The following is a 17,699-nucleotide window of genomic DNA, read 5'->3' as shown; positions in this document are numbered from 1 at the left end:
GTGGCCTTGAACTGTGTCTGTGCATTTGAGGAAACAGGCACTTCTTCCAGTCTTTAGAGACTGACTTTACTAGGCAAAGCCCTTCACCAATCAGCCTGTTCAGAGATTCTGGGTGGGCCACCTTGTGGTGTCCATGGGTGGACATGCTGCTGGAGTTTTTGGGCAAGCAGATTTGGTAACTGCATCAGGAGATGGGCAGGCCTTGTGCTTGGGTTCATCAGCATCAGTCTGATTCTTGAGTCTGTGGGGGTGGGCTGGAACCTTGGTTCATTTGTGATGGACCTGTTGTTGGATTCTTGGGGGCTGACATGGAGGTCGGGTGTGTGTGGTCTGGTCTGGTGCTTGGACAGACAGGGAGACTGGGCCAGTGGGAGTTCGCCTCAAGGCCAGGGCTGTGGTGGCTGGACAGGTGCTAGGGCAGGCTGGGAGCTTGGGTCCACAGGAGACAGTCTGGAGTTTAGGTCTGCAGGGGCTGGCCTGGTGTTGGGGTGGGTTGAAAGCCTGTGGTGGCAATAATTGGCCTAGTGCTGGGCCCAGATGGGTGGTTAGGATTGCAGGTGCCTGCATAGAGTCTGGGTTTTTGAGGGCCGATTGGGAACTTGAAGCCACAAGAGTCATTTCAGTCCATGGAAGCTAGCCAGTGCTGGGATATGCCAGGAGCTTGGGTTTGTGGGAGCCTCCCAACAGCCTGGTGCCAAGGGAGCCATGTGGGGTTGTAGGAGCCTGCCAGTGCTAGGGTGAGCCAAGAGCCTGGATTCATGGGGACTTTTGAGAGCCTGAGGTTGTGAGATTTACTTGGGGTTTGGAATCTAGCAGGTGCTGGGTTGGGCTGGTGGTTTGTGTTCACAGCAGCCTGTTATGGGCCATCTAGGACCACAACAGTTAGCCTAGTGCTGGGATTGAAGTCAATTTCTCACTTTACTTTCCTTCTACCATGGGGAGGGTGTTTCTTTTCATGCTGGGTTGCCTGGGGTTGGGGGAGGGGTAACTGAGTAATATTAACATATCTTTTCTAATCTTCTCAATGTGTCTTTTATTTCTATGCTTCACTCAGGTTCTGTAATCCCTAACTGGAGTCCTTAGCTCTTGTGAAGATATTTTCTGGCATGGGGTAGTTGTTCAAATTGATGTTTCTAGGAGGGGCTGGGAGCTAGACATTTCTATATCACTTTGCTGACAATGCTTTTTATTTTAACTAAAAATTTTATTCTGCAATATACATGTGAAGATATATGAGCACACACAGATTGATAATGAAAATAAAAATAAATATCCACATAAGTTAAATAAATATCCATAACAGGTTTAGAAACAGTACTTACTTAGAGCTCTCAAAGTCCCCCTCTGATAATTTTCCTTTCCCTCCTCTCAGAGTTTATCTCTCTCTTGAATTTCCTGTTAGTCATTACTTTATGGCTCTTTCTCTTTTACCTAGTAAATTTATATCTTTAAACTAAATATTGTTTATTTTGTCTCTTTCTGAATTTTATAAATGATGCGATTCTCTTCTTTCACTCAATATTACAATAAATATTTTTAGATATTGATATCTTGCTGCAGTTATTTTCATTGGTATACGTAGTATTCACTATTTGAATATATTTAAATTTATGCATCTATTCTATTGTTGAGTTTTCCCATTTTTCTTGTTATCACGAGCAATGATACTGTGACCTTTCTTGTCATAGTCTCAAAGAAAAACTCATAACAGCTCAAAGAGTTTTTCTGTATCACTTAGGAATAGAACTAATAGATTATAGGATATGTGCATATTCAACTTTCCCGAAAAATACTTACCTTTTATACAAATGGTAAGACTAATTTACACTCACATCTACAGTGAGGGGGAACTATTTTTATAACAGAAGTTTCCCAAGAGTCAACTTTAAAAGACTTTATTTCATCAGAAGGATGATGATTGGAATCAGTCACTTCAAAATGAAATGCTTTATGGTAGAAAACTGACAGCTTGAGTAAATCTTTCTGGCAAGTTGCTAAATTTAAAATATATGTATTTTAAGATTATAAACCTTGAGAGAGTTTTAGAGGCAATTACAGCACAAACGTTTAGGAGCTAAAATATTGCCCTTTCATGTTCAATACCAATTAATTTTTCTCTTCCATCTCTAATTTATCAGTCTACTTATGTTGCACTGATAGTACTGGTACAATTTTCTACTTTGTGGTTTATGGCGAGCTGCGTCTGACCAGCAGAATAACAGTCGCCACACGCTAGATTCTTCTCGTATCACACTTTATTGGAGTACAGCTTGGTTAGAGAAAGATGGAAGGAAGACCCCGCAGCCTTAACGGCAGCTGCCTATATAAGATTCGGGGTACTGTGCAAGTCTCTGACTGGTTCATATCGAAAGCATAGCTACACGTCGCCTTCGGACTGGTTACTGCTCTAAAACCTTGTTAGCATATCTCAACGCATGCGCACTGGCTACAGGATGGATGACTCAGCTTTTTCTATCCTGCTTTGCGGCAACGCTTTGCCGCGCCCCACATCTCCCCCTTATTTATTTACTATAGCACAGTGAAGTTTTGCCGGTACACATGCTCACACCATGGTGTGTTCACGGTTCAACGGCAGTTTTTCACTGGCACATCTACGACACCCTCCTGCGTGCAATGCCAGCATAGGGCTGCAGGGTGCTAGGGCTGTCGAGACCTAAAACAGAGCTCCCTATGGAGGTGCAATGGCAGCAAGGCCTCTCCGTGCAAGGGCAGTCATCTGGGATTATTCAGGGCAGAGAGCCAGGCTGCAGGGGAATCACCTTCACCGATAGCCAAAAGCGCCTGAGTGAGCAGAACCTTATCTCGACGCGCTCGGACACGAATTCGACAGACCAACCAGAGACATAGCACAATCCCAAACAGGCAGCAGGCTGCAAACGTAGCTACTCCCACCCACTCTTTGAAAAAGGAGAAAGCAGAGGAGAGCCAAGAGGTAAAGTCCCCGAAAGTAACTGGCTCCAGTTTGGTAGCATTAAGCCGCAATATTTGAATCTTCCGTTTCAGTATCATCCGTTCCGCCTCTCGGGACCAATTTCCCGCTAGGAATCTTCCGATCACTCTGCTTTTATTGAGTGCATCTGGAACGAGAAAAGGTGTGACACACACATGGCCTACATGCTGCATGCAGCCCACTTGTATGAGGCCATATAAATCATCCATGGCCTCTTCCAATAGATTGATTCTTTCATTGGTAGCTAAAATGCCACTCACAATATGAGCATCAAATCGAGTCTGTTCTTCCAAAATCTGTGAAGTTTTTGTCACAATTTCATTGATTTCTCCTGCGGCCTTAACTTGGCTCGCCATTGCTACACCTGTGGTAACCGCTGCGGTGGCAGAAATGGCTATTGCTGTGACAATGGCGGCAGTAATGCCAAAATCTCTTTTAATACGAAGCAAATTTAAAATGGGGAAATTATTTGGATCTGCCCGAATCGGAATAGGTACGAAAGTAGGCACCCGCACCACGATGGCAGTGGTAACCTGAGTCCCATTCCAACACTCAGACAGCCAGCAGTGGCCAAATCTCGTGCAATTTGCACTGTCATTAGTAAGCAGCAGCACAAAGGGCGACTTCACACAAACCGCTGCTGCTGATCTGGTGTAATTATACACTGATTCATATGTTTTCATGATCTTAAGTTTATATCTGGTCCCATTGGAATGTCGCACCGTCCCAGAAACATTGTAATAGGTACCATTACTTTGCTGCAACATGGCCAAAGCAGAGATATCCATGCTGGCCCCCACTTCATTAATCAACAGCCAGGAGTAAAATGGCCACCCTTCAAAAACCCAACGCTCATTAGTGATTTTATTCGTTCTACCCATATAAGACTTCAAATCAGGGGAAAATCGAAAACCTGAGCTAATTTCATATTTCGCTAGGGTTCTATCTTGACATTGGGTGAAAATCGGGGGTGACGCCGTATCTGGCTCACAGTAGGGAGCAACAATGGTCCTATTAGCCAGTACACAAGAAGAGTTTTTCCTTACTGGAACTATGCCTGTATGCTCCAAGGCAAAGGTAGTGACATTTGCCTCATCAGTGCCATTGATTCCCGTACCCTGACCTTGTTGGGCTCCAGAGGCAATCTGCTGTAACACTTCCGTCAAAACCTTTAATGGAACTATACTATGCCTTAGTGGGCTTTCCCACGCCTGTAATATTCCTTTTTTCAAAATAATACAATCCTTGTCAGTATCGAAACTGAAACAAAGACTTCTGTTCAAAACTATATTACTAGCATTATAAGGCACCCAATCAAGCTTCAATGGCGTGGTGCATGCCGCATTCATATCACAGCTAGTGGAATACAGCATAGGGAGCACTCTACTCTGGGAATGCACCGGCATGGGAACTGGCCAGGTCTGGCTGATCCCCCAAAAGGTCAGGTTCTCTGCCTTGAGCAAGGGAAGAAACATTACAATCATCCATTGTTGCATCATCCGTGCGACACTCGGCATCCCTTTCGAGTTTCTCTTCCACGCTCCGTGTCAATCTTGACGGCACCCAAATCGGGTCCTGATCCTGTGGAGAGACACAAAGAGATCCCCTGGATCGAGCAATAACGCGATCCGGGCCTTTCCATTGGTTGGATAATACATCTTTCCACATCACTGTACTATATTCTTTATGAGTCAATGCCACATGATGCTCTGCAGCAGTTTTATCATCATCATGCACATTCAAAAAATTTATAGTAAATAAGGCAAGTGATAATCTCTGTTTGGGGGTGCAGTTCTCTGCTATTCCCCCTTTTTGTTTAAATAATAGTTCTTTGAGTGTCCGATTGGCACGCTCTATAATCCCTTGACCTTGTGGGTTATAGGGCAAGCCAGTAACATGCAGCACCTGCATCCGTTGACAAAAAAGAGCAAAACTTTTAGAACTATAGGCTGGGCCATTATCCGTCTTTATCTTGGTGGGCTTACCCCAGGCTGCCCAGGCCTCAAGGCAATGGGTAATAACATGGTGAACCCGTTCCCCAGAGAGGGGAGTTGCATGAAATACTCCCGAGCAAGTATCTACGGACACATGTACATATTGTAGTTTTCCAAACGAAGAGACATGAGTGACATCCATTTGCCATAACTCATTTGGAGCAACACCTCTGGGATTAACACCAACATGTTGGGCAGGCAAGAACTGAGCGCAGGCAGAGCAACTTTTCACAATGTGTCTAGCTGATTCCCTGGTAATATGAAATTTTTTTCTTAAGACAGTAGATGACACGTGATATAGGTCATGAAATTCTTGAGCTTGCACTACGGGATCCAGTGCTACCAGAACACGTGTAGCCAGGTCAACCTGCTCATTTGCTTTTGCCATAGGGCCAGGCAACAAGGAATGTGCTCGAATATGAGTAATATAAAAGGGCTGCTCACGCGACAATATCTGTGACCTTATCCCTGTCAATAGGGTCGCTACTCTACTAGATGATTGCACATAGGGTGTAATTTCCAAGATTTTTACTGCATTCACTACATATAATGAGTCAGAAATTAAATTAAAGGGCTCCTGAAAGCGTCTAAAAACTTCCAACACCACCTGACATTCTACAACCTGAGGAGTGCCGGGTCGATAGTTCATAACCACCGGCTGTTGTCCTTGGACCATATAAGCACCTCTTCCTGATTTAGATCCATCTGTGTAAATGGTTAAGGCATCATCCAAGGGCTGTTGCACAGTAACTTTTGGAAAAATAACAGGTTGTTGAATCATGAACTCCAAAAGCTCGCTTTTAGGCAAATGATTATCAATTACCCCGGAAAAGGTATAAATAAGAATAGCCCATTCAGAGGTAGTTGCAGTTAAAACCTCTATTTGATTTTTCGTATAGGGGACTACAAGTCTGTCTGGTGAGTTTGCAAAAGAGGAAACACATTGTTTAATACCTAATAGAGCTACCTCAGCAACCATGGATGGATAGTGCGACAGGGTTCTCATCCCCACAGATTTAGTGTGGATCCAAAGCAAGGGTCCATTTTGCCATAGAACACCAGTAGGAAACCCCAAGGTGGGGAGAACACACATCCAAATAGGCAGGGTAGGCTCACAGCGCAGCAATTGTGCCTTCATAAGGGCCTGTTCCACCTTATGGAGTGCCTTCCGAGCTGCAAGAGTCATGCGACGCGGAGAGTTAAGATCAGGATTGCCTTCTAATATTTCAAACAAAGGCTTCAATTCCAATCGAGTCAAACTTAAATATGGTCGAACCCAATTTATGTCTCCTAAAAGCCGCTGGAAATCATTCAAAGTGGTTAAGCTACTGGTCCGGATTTCAATTTTTTGGGGAGTAATTGTAGTCTCATCAATAGTGGTCCCTAAAAATTTTATGGCATCTCCTTTTTGAATCTTTTCTGGGGCAAGAAACAAACCTTTCGTTCTCAAATGTTCAGCTAATTCACCTAAAACGTTATCAAGTAAATCCATACTACGGGCCGCTAATAACACATCATCCATATAATGGATGATTCTTACCCCGGGAAATTTGTCTCGTACAGGTTGCAAAGCTGTGTCAACATACAGCTGGCACATAGTGGGACTGTTAGCCATGCCTTGAGGAAGCACAACCCATTGATATCTCCGATCAGGCTTTTCATGATTAACAGAGGGCAGGGTAAAAGCAAATCTCTCTTTATCCTGCCTATTCAATGGAATAGAGAAAAAACAGTCCTTTATATCTACTGCTATAACTGGCCAGCCTCGCGGGATGGCTGTCAACATTGGCAACCCGCGTTGTATGGGACCCATGACCTGCATTTGTTGATTTATTGCTCGCAGATCATGAAGCAAACGCCATTTCCCTGACTTTTTCTTAATAACAAAAATGGGAGTATTCCAGGGTGAATGAGAGGGTTCTAAATGCCCCAACTGTAACTGTTCTTCCACTAGCTGTGATGCTGCCTCCAGTTTTTCCCTTGATAGAGGCCACTGAGGTACCCACACTGGTGTCGTGGTCATCCAAGTAATCGGAATCATTAACTCAGTGACCCCTGGGAAAAACCCAACCCTTGATGATGAGGATTCCCATGGGCTTCTATAGGGGCAGTAATCCCCTGTAACCTTTTTCCTAACCCTCTATCTGGTATGAACCCTGACTTCAACATAATTTGTTGAGAAACCTCAGAATAATCATTAGTAAGCCTAAGTTTCAATTGACTCTGTACATCTCTTCCCCATAAGTTAAGTGGTAAACCCTCAACCACGAAGGGACGAAACTTCCCTCTCTGATCTCCTGAGATCCAGGTCAATTCTTTGGAACTAATGTGAGGGGCCTGTGCATACCCTAGCCCCTGCAACGTCTGGGAAGATCGTTGCAAAGGCCAGGACCTTGGCCAAAACTTGAGGGTGATGATGCTACGGTCTGCCCCAGTATCCACTAATCCGGGAAATATCTTCCCTTCAATCTTCAAATCCAACATTGGACGATCGTCAAGAGACAATGACAAAAGGGCAAAATCAACTCCTGTAGATCCCAAACCGTTAGCTCCCCGCTCCTTAGGGCATGCAGGATAATTCTCATGGAGAGATGATAAAACTAACAACTGAGCAATCCGATCTCCAGGATTTATGATACTTACCCCCCTAGGGGATTGACACATCACTTTAATGAGCCCAGTATAATCGGGGTCAATTACTCCAGGTTGGACTATAAGTCCTTTCAAAGTAGAAGAGGAACGGCCAATCACCAACCCAACTGCTCCCTTTGGCAGTGGTCCATTCATGTCTGTACTTACAGGTTGTATACCCATAGATGCTGTTAATACCATTCTGGAGGCGGCACGGAGGTCCAGCCCTGCGGATCCTGTCGTGGCTCGCCTTGGGGCCGGGGTGGCTGGAAAGTCACATTCTCGTGGGCCCCAAAAACTTTCGGGCCCTGGGACCATGGGCCCGTTCTCCCGTTTTTTGACTCGGAAGCATAGGTGGATCTAGGGTTAACTGCAGATGCAACAGGCTGAATAACTTGTCCAGTTATATCTTTAATAGATCTACATTCGTTGGCCCAATGCTTCCCTTTTTTGCATCGGGGACAAGTCCCTGGTATTTTCTGGGGCGAAGACATTTTAGGCCTCGCGCCTAAATTTCTACATTGCCTTTTAATGTGCCCAGACTGTCCACATTGGAAACAAACCCCTGATTTCACGGTACTAGTTGTATTTCGGGCAGCGGCCAGAACTGCTGCAGCAAGACCAGTGTTAGACAATGGCCCGCCTATTTCTCTGCACATTTTCATCCAGACATCTAAAGGCTTTCCTTTTACTGGTGTGATTGCTCTACGACATTCCTTCGTGCATTGCTCATAAATCAATTGCTTCACTAATGGCATAGCATCTTCTACACTACCAAAAATCCTACCAGCAGCTTCCATCATTCTGGCTACAAAATCAGAAAATGCTTCTGTACTGCCCTGTATGATCTTAGTCAGGTTTCCTGAAACTTCTCCTTTATTTGGGAGGGCACGCCAGGCCTGCATACCAATTTGGTTTATTTGGCCATAGACCTCCACAGGAAACACTGTTTGGTTATTCAACCATTGACCTTGCCCTAATAACATATCAACATTCCAGGCAGGCTGCCCATGAGCGGCATTCTCCCGCGCCTGACCATATGCCAAGTCAGTTAAAATGGATTTCCAATCCAGATACTGCCCCATTGATAAGCAAGCACGCGCAATGTCCTGCCAATCTGTGGGCGTCAAGGCATTTCGGGTAAGGCGTTGCAATAACATCAGAGTATAATTAGCAGTGACTCCATATCCTCTGGCAGCCTCTGCAAGATCCTTGATTATTTTATGATCTATCATCTCATAATATCTCTGACAAGTGGCTGGATCCTCAAATGCGGGAAAGGCCATGGGCACTTGAGACCATGCCTCCCGAGGGATAAAAGTACATTTTAATGGTCCTTGAGGTACACAGGGGGCATTAGCGGCTGAAGCAGGGGTCTGTACAAGCGCAGAAGCTCGTGCTGCAGCGGGGGCATATAATGGTGGACGAGCACACGGGGAACTCCCATACTGTCCCCGTTCATACTCTGCAGCTGCCTCTTCTAAAGCTGCCTCTTCTTTGGGATTCAATTCTTCCTGAGATAAATGTAAAGCTTTAAACTCATCTAAGAGCGGATACAATCTTGGCGCCGGCCCTTGTTTTTCTGCTTGTTTTTCTTCTCTTCTTCTTGGATTTTTAGGCCTATTTACAGTAGTCCCTACATTTTCGCCTTCTGACGCACTATCTTGACACATACTAAGAGCCTTGCGTCCCCTTTGAATTATATCCTCACATCCTCCCCCCTTGAGACACGAGTGTATCAACCTCCACAACGGGAGGGTGCCCCGAGAAAGCTCTCCCAGCTTACTGTGCTCAGTTAGATCTCTTCCGAGTTTTTCCCATGATGAAACAGTCAAGCTGCCAGACACTGCAAACCAGGGTGCAGCGCCATTAATATCTTGTAATAACTTGTTTATGGCTTTCTGTGACAGCTTAAGTCCCCTATCTCTCAATAAGGCTTGAATGGGTTCATGAAACTCAATGGCAGTTTCGGCAGATGAGCTATTCCCCATACCGCCGTTTCCTACTGAAAGCAGCTGGAGAACACTCGAACTGTTTACCGACCAGGGGTGCGCATTCGGCCACGCCGACAACACACAAAGGAAGAACGCGAGGACAACAAAAGGAACAAAAGTGAAAGCGAAAATTTACCTGACTGGACTACTCACCGACGGTTCACTCCGACGGTTCACTCCGTGTGTCGAGTTCTGAATCGGTCCTCCATGCGAGGTGCAACGATTCCCGGGTTTCGGCACCACTTATGGCGAGCTGCGTCTGACCAGCAGAATAACAGTCGCCACACGCTAGATTCTTCTCGTATCACACTTTATTGGAGTACAGCTTGGTTAGAGAAAGATGGAAGGAAGACCCCGCAGCCTTAACGGCAGCTGCCTATATAAGATTCGGGGTACTGTGCAAGTCTCTGACTGGTTCATATCGAAAGCATAGCTACACGTCGCCTTCGGACTGGTTACTGCTCTAAAACCTTGTTAGCATATCTCAACGCATGCGCACTGGCTACAGGATGGATGACTCAGCTTTTTCTATCCTGCTTTGCGGCAACGCTTTGCCGCGCCCCACAGTGGTTATTTAAATCTAAGGGGATAAAGTTACCAAGCAGTAAACTCTTTATATTAATCAATGACATTTCTAAGCTCATAATGATTACAGAATTGGGATATAAGGGAGAGTTTGAAGCTCTGGAAAAAGAATAATATAGAATTAGAAAAATAGTTTATTTATTTAGAAGGCCGTGACCTATTTTCGTATCTTCACAAGAACACTTTGTGTTTTAAAATTGTTTCAAAATTTATGGTAGATGTCATGCATGTTTAGAACAATTGGGGAAAGTTTTTCTCAAAGTTGTGGTCTTAACACTTTTCAGACCATTGGACATATTGATATGAATTGCATTGGAAGTCACTTGGAATTTAAATTTTCAATTTTCCTTATTAGATATCTGCAAAAATATTTTTAATTTCATCTTATTTATTTAGCTCTTCACCCAAATCATTAGCATGTATTGGCTAAATTTAAAAAAAAAAGTTTCCTCTTGTCATATCTTACTTGACTGTATTAAGATCTTTTCTTGGTTGGCAGAGAAAGAGAGAAAGAGCATGAGAGGGAGGGAAAGAGGGAGAGAGAGAGAGGAAAGAAGGGGGGAGGAGAAGGAAGAAGAGAAGGAGAAGTGAGAGGAAAGATATGGAACCAAGGAGGGAGGAAAAGAGAAAGAAAGAGGGGAAGGAGAGAGAGAGAAAGAGAGAGAGAGACAGGTAGATGGTGGAGAGGGGCATAGTGGTCAGTGGTAATAATGAACTGCAATCCCTGCTGGAGAGATTTCTAATCACAAGTGAAAAAGCAGTAAGATCGCTCCAGTCTGTGCATATGATTCTGCTCTTCCCTGGAGGAGAGGCAGGAGTCAGTATTATTCATTGATATATGTCCTAGAAAAAAATAATATGAGGCAAAATTTACATGCTTTTGCTTTATTTGGGCTTGCAATCCCAGGGCAGCAAGAGTGAAAGAAAGTGAGGCAGGGGAGGAAGGAGAACAAATACAAAGTAATGTGTTTCTGAGCTGATTAGGTAGTCAGTTGCTTAGTCATAAGACATTTCCAGAGAGGTTGTCTACAATCACTTGTCTCAGAAAAATCCATTGGAATTGAAAGGGAGAAAAGAAATTTATCTGACATTCATTTATCATCTCTTGGTTCTCATTGCTTAATATATTTTCTCCAGGTCACTTAGCTACTCTTCTTTTATATTGTTATCTAAACCGTGTGAGCAACCATTGGAGAAACCAGATCCCAGGCTCCATGATGACTACTTCATCTGAAGCTAAGAGTGGTGGGAAAAGCCAGAGTTTCTGTGGGTCAGGTTAGGCAAGGCATGCACACAGGTTGAACTGGCCTTTGGGCTAATACCAGGAGGTAGTTGGGGGTAACAAACAGTTTTAAGAGAGATTGATTGTGCAGTCTTGGGTCAGCTCAATGAATAACTTGCATCAGTGGGCTAAGCTGGACAAATTAATATACCTGTGGACCACTTATGTTGGGGGAGGCTGGAGGCTCCTGTGGTCTTGAGATTGCCCCAGTTAAGTCACTGCCCAAATTGTCTCAAGAAAATTTGGTTCAGTATCCCCTCTACTTCTCTTCTATATATTTATCACCTAAGGATGCATTTGTGCAAACTTTTATGAACTGATCCCCTCTTCTTCAGAGAAGAGAGTTGTTATAATGGATTCATAAGAAAGACAAGTAGCAGAGGACATAGGAGCTACTGAGATCATAAATTTAATTTTAATTAAAGTACATGTCTCCCATATTGAGGATATTCTTGGATAAGAGGAAGTATTCAAAGGCTAAGTGGGGGACAGAGTTAAGACTGGATAAATCTCAGAAACTGACTTGGTTACAATAGTACCAGACAACTAGGTAGATGCCATTGTGGCTCAAACTGCCAGTGCATCCAGGGAGCTCACTGGGTGGGAGCGCCTGCTCAGTGAGGTTTGGCATGGTGAAGTTCTGGGTGCTGGTGTGAAGTCTGGCAAGACCACACTGATTTATTCACAGCACTCTCCATGGACACAGGAGCAGGATCCTGCTCTCAGCCTCCTAAGCCCTCAGCCTCCTAAGCAAGTGGGAATGAACTACAGGTAAAATTCCAGTCTCTGGTTGAAGACTAGGGCATGCTAGCAGAGAAAAAATAGAATGAGGGTTCCCATGCATTGAGTCAAATATCAGGCTTATGATCGATAAGAGAGAGAATAAGATATTATGCCAGAGACCCCATGGATACTCTAGTTCATTCAGGCATACTGAACTCTACGTGTGTTTAGTAAATGAGGTATTCTAAACAAGCAGGTTAGAAAAAATCAGAGGGATATAGTGATTGAAAATATGTGTATTATCTTCTGTTGCTTGAAACATTCTCTCTAACTTTTGTTTTGGGTAAGATGGACTCTGAAGATCTTTAAAAAATTGGAATTCGCATATTTCAGAAACACATGTATATCTGTCTGGACTCTGTGCTATATGAGATTTGTTTTTTGGAAGTATTCTCCCTCTTTTAAATTTTTGTTTATAATATCAAAAGATTATTTTTCTTATCTGCTCTGGAATATTTGCTATGAATAACTTCATCATAGCCTTAGTTAGCCATTTTCATTTTACTATTGTATATTTCAAGGGTAAGAATTTTGCTTGCATAAAGATGCCATGAAGAACCTAAATAGATAAAGCAAATATTAACAGACCTAAAGGGATAAATAGACATCAGTATAATAATAGTAGGGGACTTTAATACCTCACTTACATAAGTGGATAGATAATCCAGACAGAAAAATCAATAAGAAAACATCAATATAAATGACACATTAGACCAGATGGATATATATATATATATATATGTACTGTTTTATACCAAAGAAGCAGAATAAACATTCCCCTCAAGTGCACATGGAACATTCTCCAGGATAGGCCATATGTTAGGCCACAAAGCAAGTCTTAGTAAATTTAAGAAGGTTGAAATCATGCCAAGCATCTTTTCTGACCACAGTGGTATGAAACTAGAAATGAATAACAAGAAGAAAACTGTGAATTCACAAATGTGTGGAGATTAAACAACATGCCACTGATTATACTAATGGATCAACAAACAAATCAAAGAAGAAATGAAAAAATACCTTGAGACAAATGAAAATGGGAATACAATTCATCATTTACCATATAGATGCCTCAGGGTGTTAGGCTTAATTCTCTCTCAGAAATCTAGTTTGAGAAAAGCTGATTGAAGTATATTCAATTGGGAAAAAATTGAGATACAGTTCTGGGACAAAATTTATGGGATGCAGCAAAAGCAGTTCTAAGAGGGAAGCTCATAGTGATAAATGCCTATTTCAAGAAACAACGAAACTCTCAAGTAAACAACCTAATTTTACACCTCAAGGAACAAGAAAAAGAGGAAAAAATGAAGCCCAAAGCTAGTAGGAGGAAGGAGATAAAAACAATCAGAGTGGAAATAAATTAACTGGAGACTAAAAAGATAACAGAGAAGATCAAAGAGATGATTCTTTGAAAAGATAAATAAAATTGACAAACTTTAATTAGGATTACCAAGAAAAAAAGAGGTGGCTCAAATATATAAAACCAGAAATGACAGAGGAAAAGTTACAACTGACACCACAAAATACAAATGATCATAAGAGAATACTATGAACAATTATTTGCCAACATATTGGACAACCTAGAAGATATGTATAAGTTAGGGGTCCTGAACAGAGAAATTAGGCAATAAATAATAAAAGGCATCCAAATTAGAAAAGAAGCAGTAAAATTGACACTATTTGCAGATGACATGGTATTAAGTATAGAAAACCCTAAAGACTCCACCAAAAAACTATTAGAACTGATAAATGAATTCAGTAAAGTTATGAGATACAAAGCCATTATACAAAAATGAGTGGCATTTCTATACTCTAACAACAAACTCTCATGAGAAATTAAGAAAACAATCCCATTTACAATAGCTCAAACTTAATAACAAACTATAAGACATGGATGAAAGATATAAGATGCAAATAAATAGAAAGTTATTCTGTGTTCATGGATTGGAAGAATTAATATTGTTAATATATCAATACTACAAAAGTCACCTACAGATTCAATGAAATTCCTATCAAGATTCCAATGACATTTTTTTACAGATGTAGAAAAAACAATCCTAAAATTTATACGAAATCACAAAAGACCCTGAATAGCCAAAGCAATCCTGGGAAAGAAAAAAACAGGAGGCAACACACTTCCTGATTTCAAACTACACTGTAAAGTTATGGTAATCAAAACAGTATGGTACTGGCATAAAAGCAAATAGTCAATGAAACAGAATCAAGAGCCCAGAAGGAAACCCAAGCAAATATGGTCAACTAATATTTGATAAGGAAGCCAAGAATACTAAATGGAGAAAAAACAGTCTCTTTAATAAATGGTGCTGGGGGAATTAGCTATTTAAATCTTAAAGAATGAAACTAGATACCCGTGTTATACAGCTCACAAAGATTAACCTAAAATAGATTAAAGATTTAAATGTAAGACCTAAACCCATACAAGTTCTGGAAGAAAAAAATAGGAATAAACATTTCTTGACATGTGTCTAGGAAATAATTTTTTGGATGTGATACCTAAAGCATAATCAACAAAGCCAAAAGTAAGCGAGTATGGCTATGTCAAAGTAAAAAGCCTCTGCACAGCAAAAGAAACAATCAACAAAGTTAAGACAACCTACAGAATGGGAAAAAAATATTTGCAAACCATGTATCTGATAAGGGCTTAATATCTAAAATATATAAGGAAATCATATAACTCAATAGCAAAACAAAACAAGTAATCCAATTAAAAAAATGGTCAAAAAACTTTAATAGGCATTTTTCCAAACAAGGTATACAATAACAAATGGGTACATGAAAAGATCTTTGACATCACTAGTCATTGAGAATTGCAAATCAAAACCACAATATCACCTCATGCCTGGTAGAATGGCCATCATAAAAAGACAAGAGATAACAAATGGTGGTGAGGATGTGGTTTATAAACTGGTATAGGCACTATGGAAAATAGTATTGAGGATCCTCAAAAAAATGAAAATAGAACTACTACATGATCCAACAATCCCACTTCTGGGACTATATCCAAAAGGAACAAAACAGTAAATTGAAAAGACATATGCACCTACATTTTCATAGCAGCATAATTTATAAAAACCAAGACATGGAAACAGCCTAAGTGTTGATTGACAGATGAATGGAAAAAAGTTGTGATATATAGAAATAAAATTCAGCCTTAAAAAAGAAAAATCTCAATTCCTATCCTGCCCCTAGGTTCTTCAGAACCATTTATTTTATTTTTTTTAGACTCCATATATATGTGTTAACATACGGTATTTGTTTTTTTCTTTCTGACTTACTTTACTCTGTATGACAGACTCTATGTCCATCCACCTTACTACAAATAACTCAATTTCATTTCTTTTTTATGGCTGCATAATATTGCATTGTATATATGTGTATATATTGTATATAGATATTGTATATAGATATAGATATTGTATATTGTATATATTGTATATAGATATGTGAATATCTATTCATCTGTCAATTGACACTTAGGTTGCTTCCATGTCCTGGCTATTGTAAATAGAGCTGTAATGAACATTTTGGTACATGACTCTTTTTGAATTATGGTTTTCTCAGGATATATGCTCAGTGGTGGGTTTGTTGGGTTGTATGGTAGTTCTATTTTTAGTTTTTTAAGGAACCTCCATACTGTTCTCCATAGTGGCTGTATCAATTTACAGTCCCCGGGGAGGGGGAAGGGTGAGCTGGGATGAAGTGAGAGAGCAGCATGGACATATATACACTACCAAATGTAAAATAGCTAGCTAGTGGAAAGCAGCTGCATAGCACAGGGAGATCAGCTTGGTGCTTTGTGTACCCCTAGAGGGGTGGGATAGGGACGTTGGGAGGGAGAAACAAGAGGGAGGAGATATGAGGATATATGTATATGTATAGCTGATTCACTTTGTTATAAAGCAGAAATTAACACACCATTGTAAAACAATTATTCTCCAATAAAGATGTTTTAAAAAAAAAAGGAAAATCTTGCCATTTGTGACAACATGGATGGAACTTGAGGGCATTATGCTAAGTGAAATAAGCTAATCAGACGAAGACAAATACTGTATGATATCACTTCTAAGTGGAATCTAAAAGACCCCCATAAAACTCAAAGAAACAGAGCAGAATGGTGGTTGCCTGGGGCTGGAAGTGAGGGAGATAGGGAGAGATTTTTAGAAGGGTACAAACTATGTTTTAAGATGAACTCAGTCTGAGAATCTTATATATTTTATGGTGACTATAAACTATAGTCTATAACATTGTTATTGTAAAACAGAAATTTGCTAAGAGTAGAAATGTGTTTTCCCCCCTGCCCCCCTCCCACAAAAGGTAAATATGTTAAGTGATGGATGTGTTAGTCAACTCAACAGTGGGAATGCTTTCACTATATATAAGCATATCAAGTCATTACATTGTATACTTTAAATACATTACAATTTATTTGTCAATTTTACCACTCTAAAGCTGGGGGAAAATATCTTTTAAATACAGAAAACTATTCCTTGAAAAAAAACATGGTCAACACTCTGATGCTTTTAGGTATTCATTACCTTCTGACTAAATTGGAATGGAATTACCTTTTTAAAAGGACGATCAGAACACAGAATTTATAAAAATAAACTGGCAGATTAGTGTCTTATTCCCACTGGTCCATCTTTCACATGTTCCCAATCTTCATTAAAACAGACGTCTTTTTCAAAAGTTTTCTGTCTCTATTGTCTGCTTTTATGCACTTTGCAGTAACACATCTTTCCTCTGGCAGCTATTTTGCTCTGCTCTAGTAAGTTTTTCATCTTTCATTTGTTCTCCCTCTTCTCAGATTACAGCTGATCACATGCAGAGAAGCTTGGAAACCAACGCAGTGGCAAAACAGAGCAGTTGTCAGGGTACCAGAGCATGACATTTGAGAGACAAAGAGGGGAAACTCAAACAAACAAAATGATGTACTTCTGGAGATTAGAAAATTTGACCTAGAAATATTTAGATGTGCAACTAATTCTTGAGATTGGCAAATACAGCTACATTGTTAGGTTATACTCGACCTCTGGTATTATCTCCCCCCTCACCTTCATAAACATTAGTGAAGAAAAAGATCCCAAGCTTTGGCTTAACAAATTTTTTATCACTTGAAGCAAGTCTTGGAGACTAAACATAATCAAAACATTTTAAACATTTTGTAATGATCCATTTTATCAAATGATAGGAGGCGGGAGGGGCCATAAGTAGGCTCTTTTAAACCTATACTTTTTTTTTTTTTTTGTGTGTGTGTGTGTGTGTGTGGTATGCGGGCCTCTCACTGTTGTGGCCTCTCCCGTTGCAGAGCACAGGCTCCGAACGCACAGGCCCAGTGGCCATGGCTTATGGGCTTAGCTGCTCCGCGGCATGTGAAATCTTCCCGAACCGGGGCACGAACCTGTGTCCCCTGCATCGGCAGGCGGATTCTCAACAACTGCGCC

At 41.2% G+C, this 17,699-nt stretch overlaps 1 long non-coding RNA gene across 1 annotated transcript in view; it reads left to right on the top strand.

Moving 5' to 3' along the window:
- The window catches only part of LOC136792851 (uncharacterized), a 127,417-nt gene that overhangs the window by 82,664 nt on the left and 27,054 nt on the right, over positions 1–17,699 (top strand). The window lies entirely within an intron of this gene.

This window comes from Kogia breviceps, chromosome 17 (genome assembly GCF_026419965.1).
Source record: "Kogia breviceps isolate mKogBre1 chromosome 17, mKogBre1 haplotype 1, whole genome shotgun sequence".
Classification (NCBI taxonomy): domain Eukaryota; kingdom Metazoa; phylum Chordata; class Mammalia; order Artiodactyla; family Physeteridae; genus Kogia; species Kogia breviceps.
Note: the sequence above shows the minus strand (reverse complement) of the source record. Positions and strands in the feature narration are given on the sequence as shown.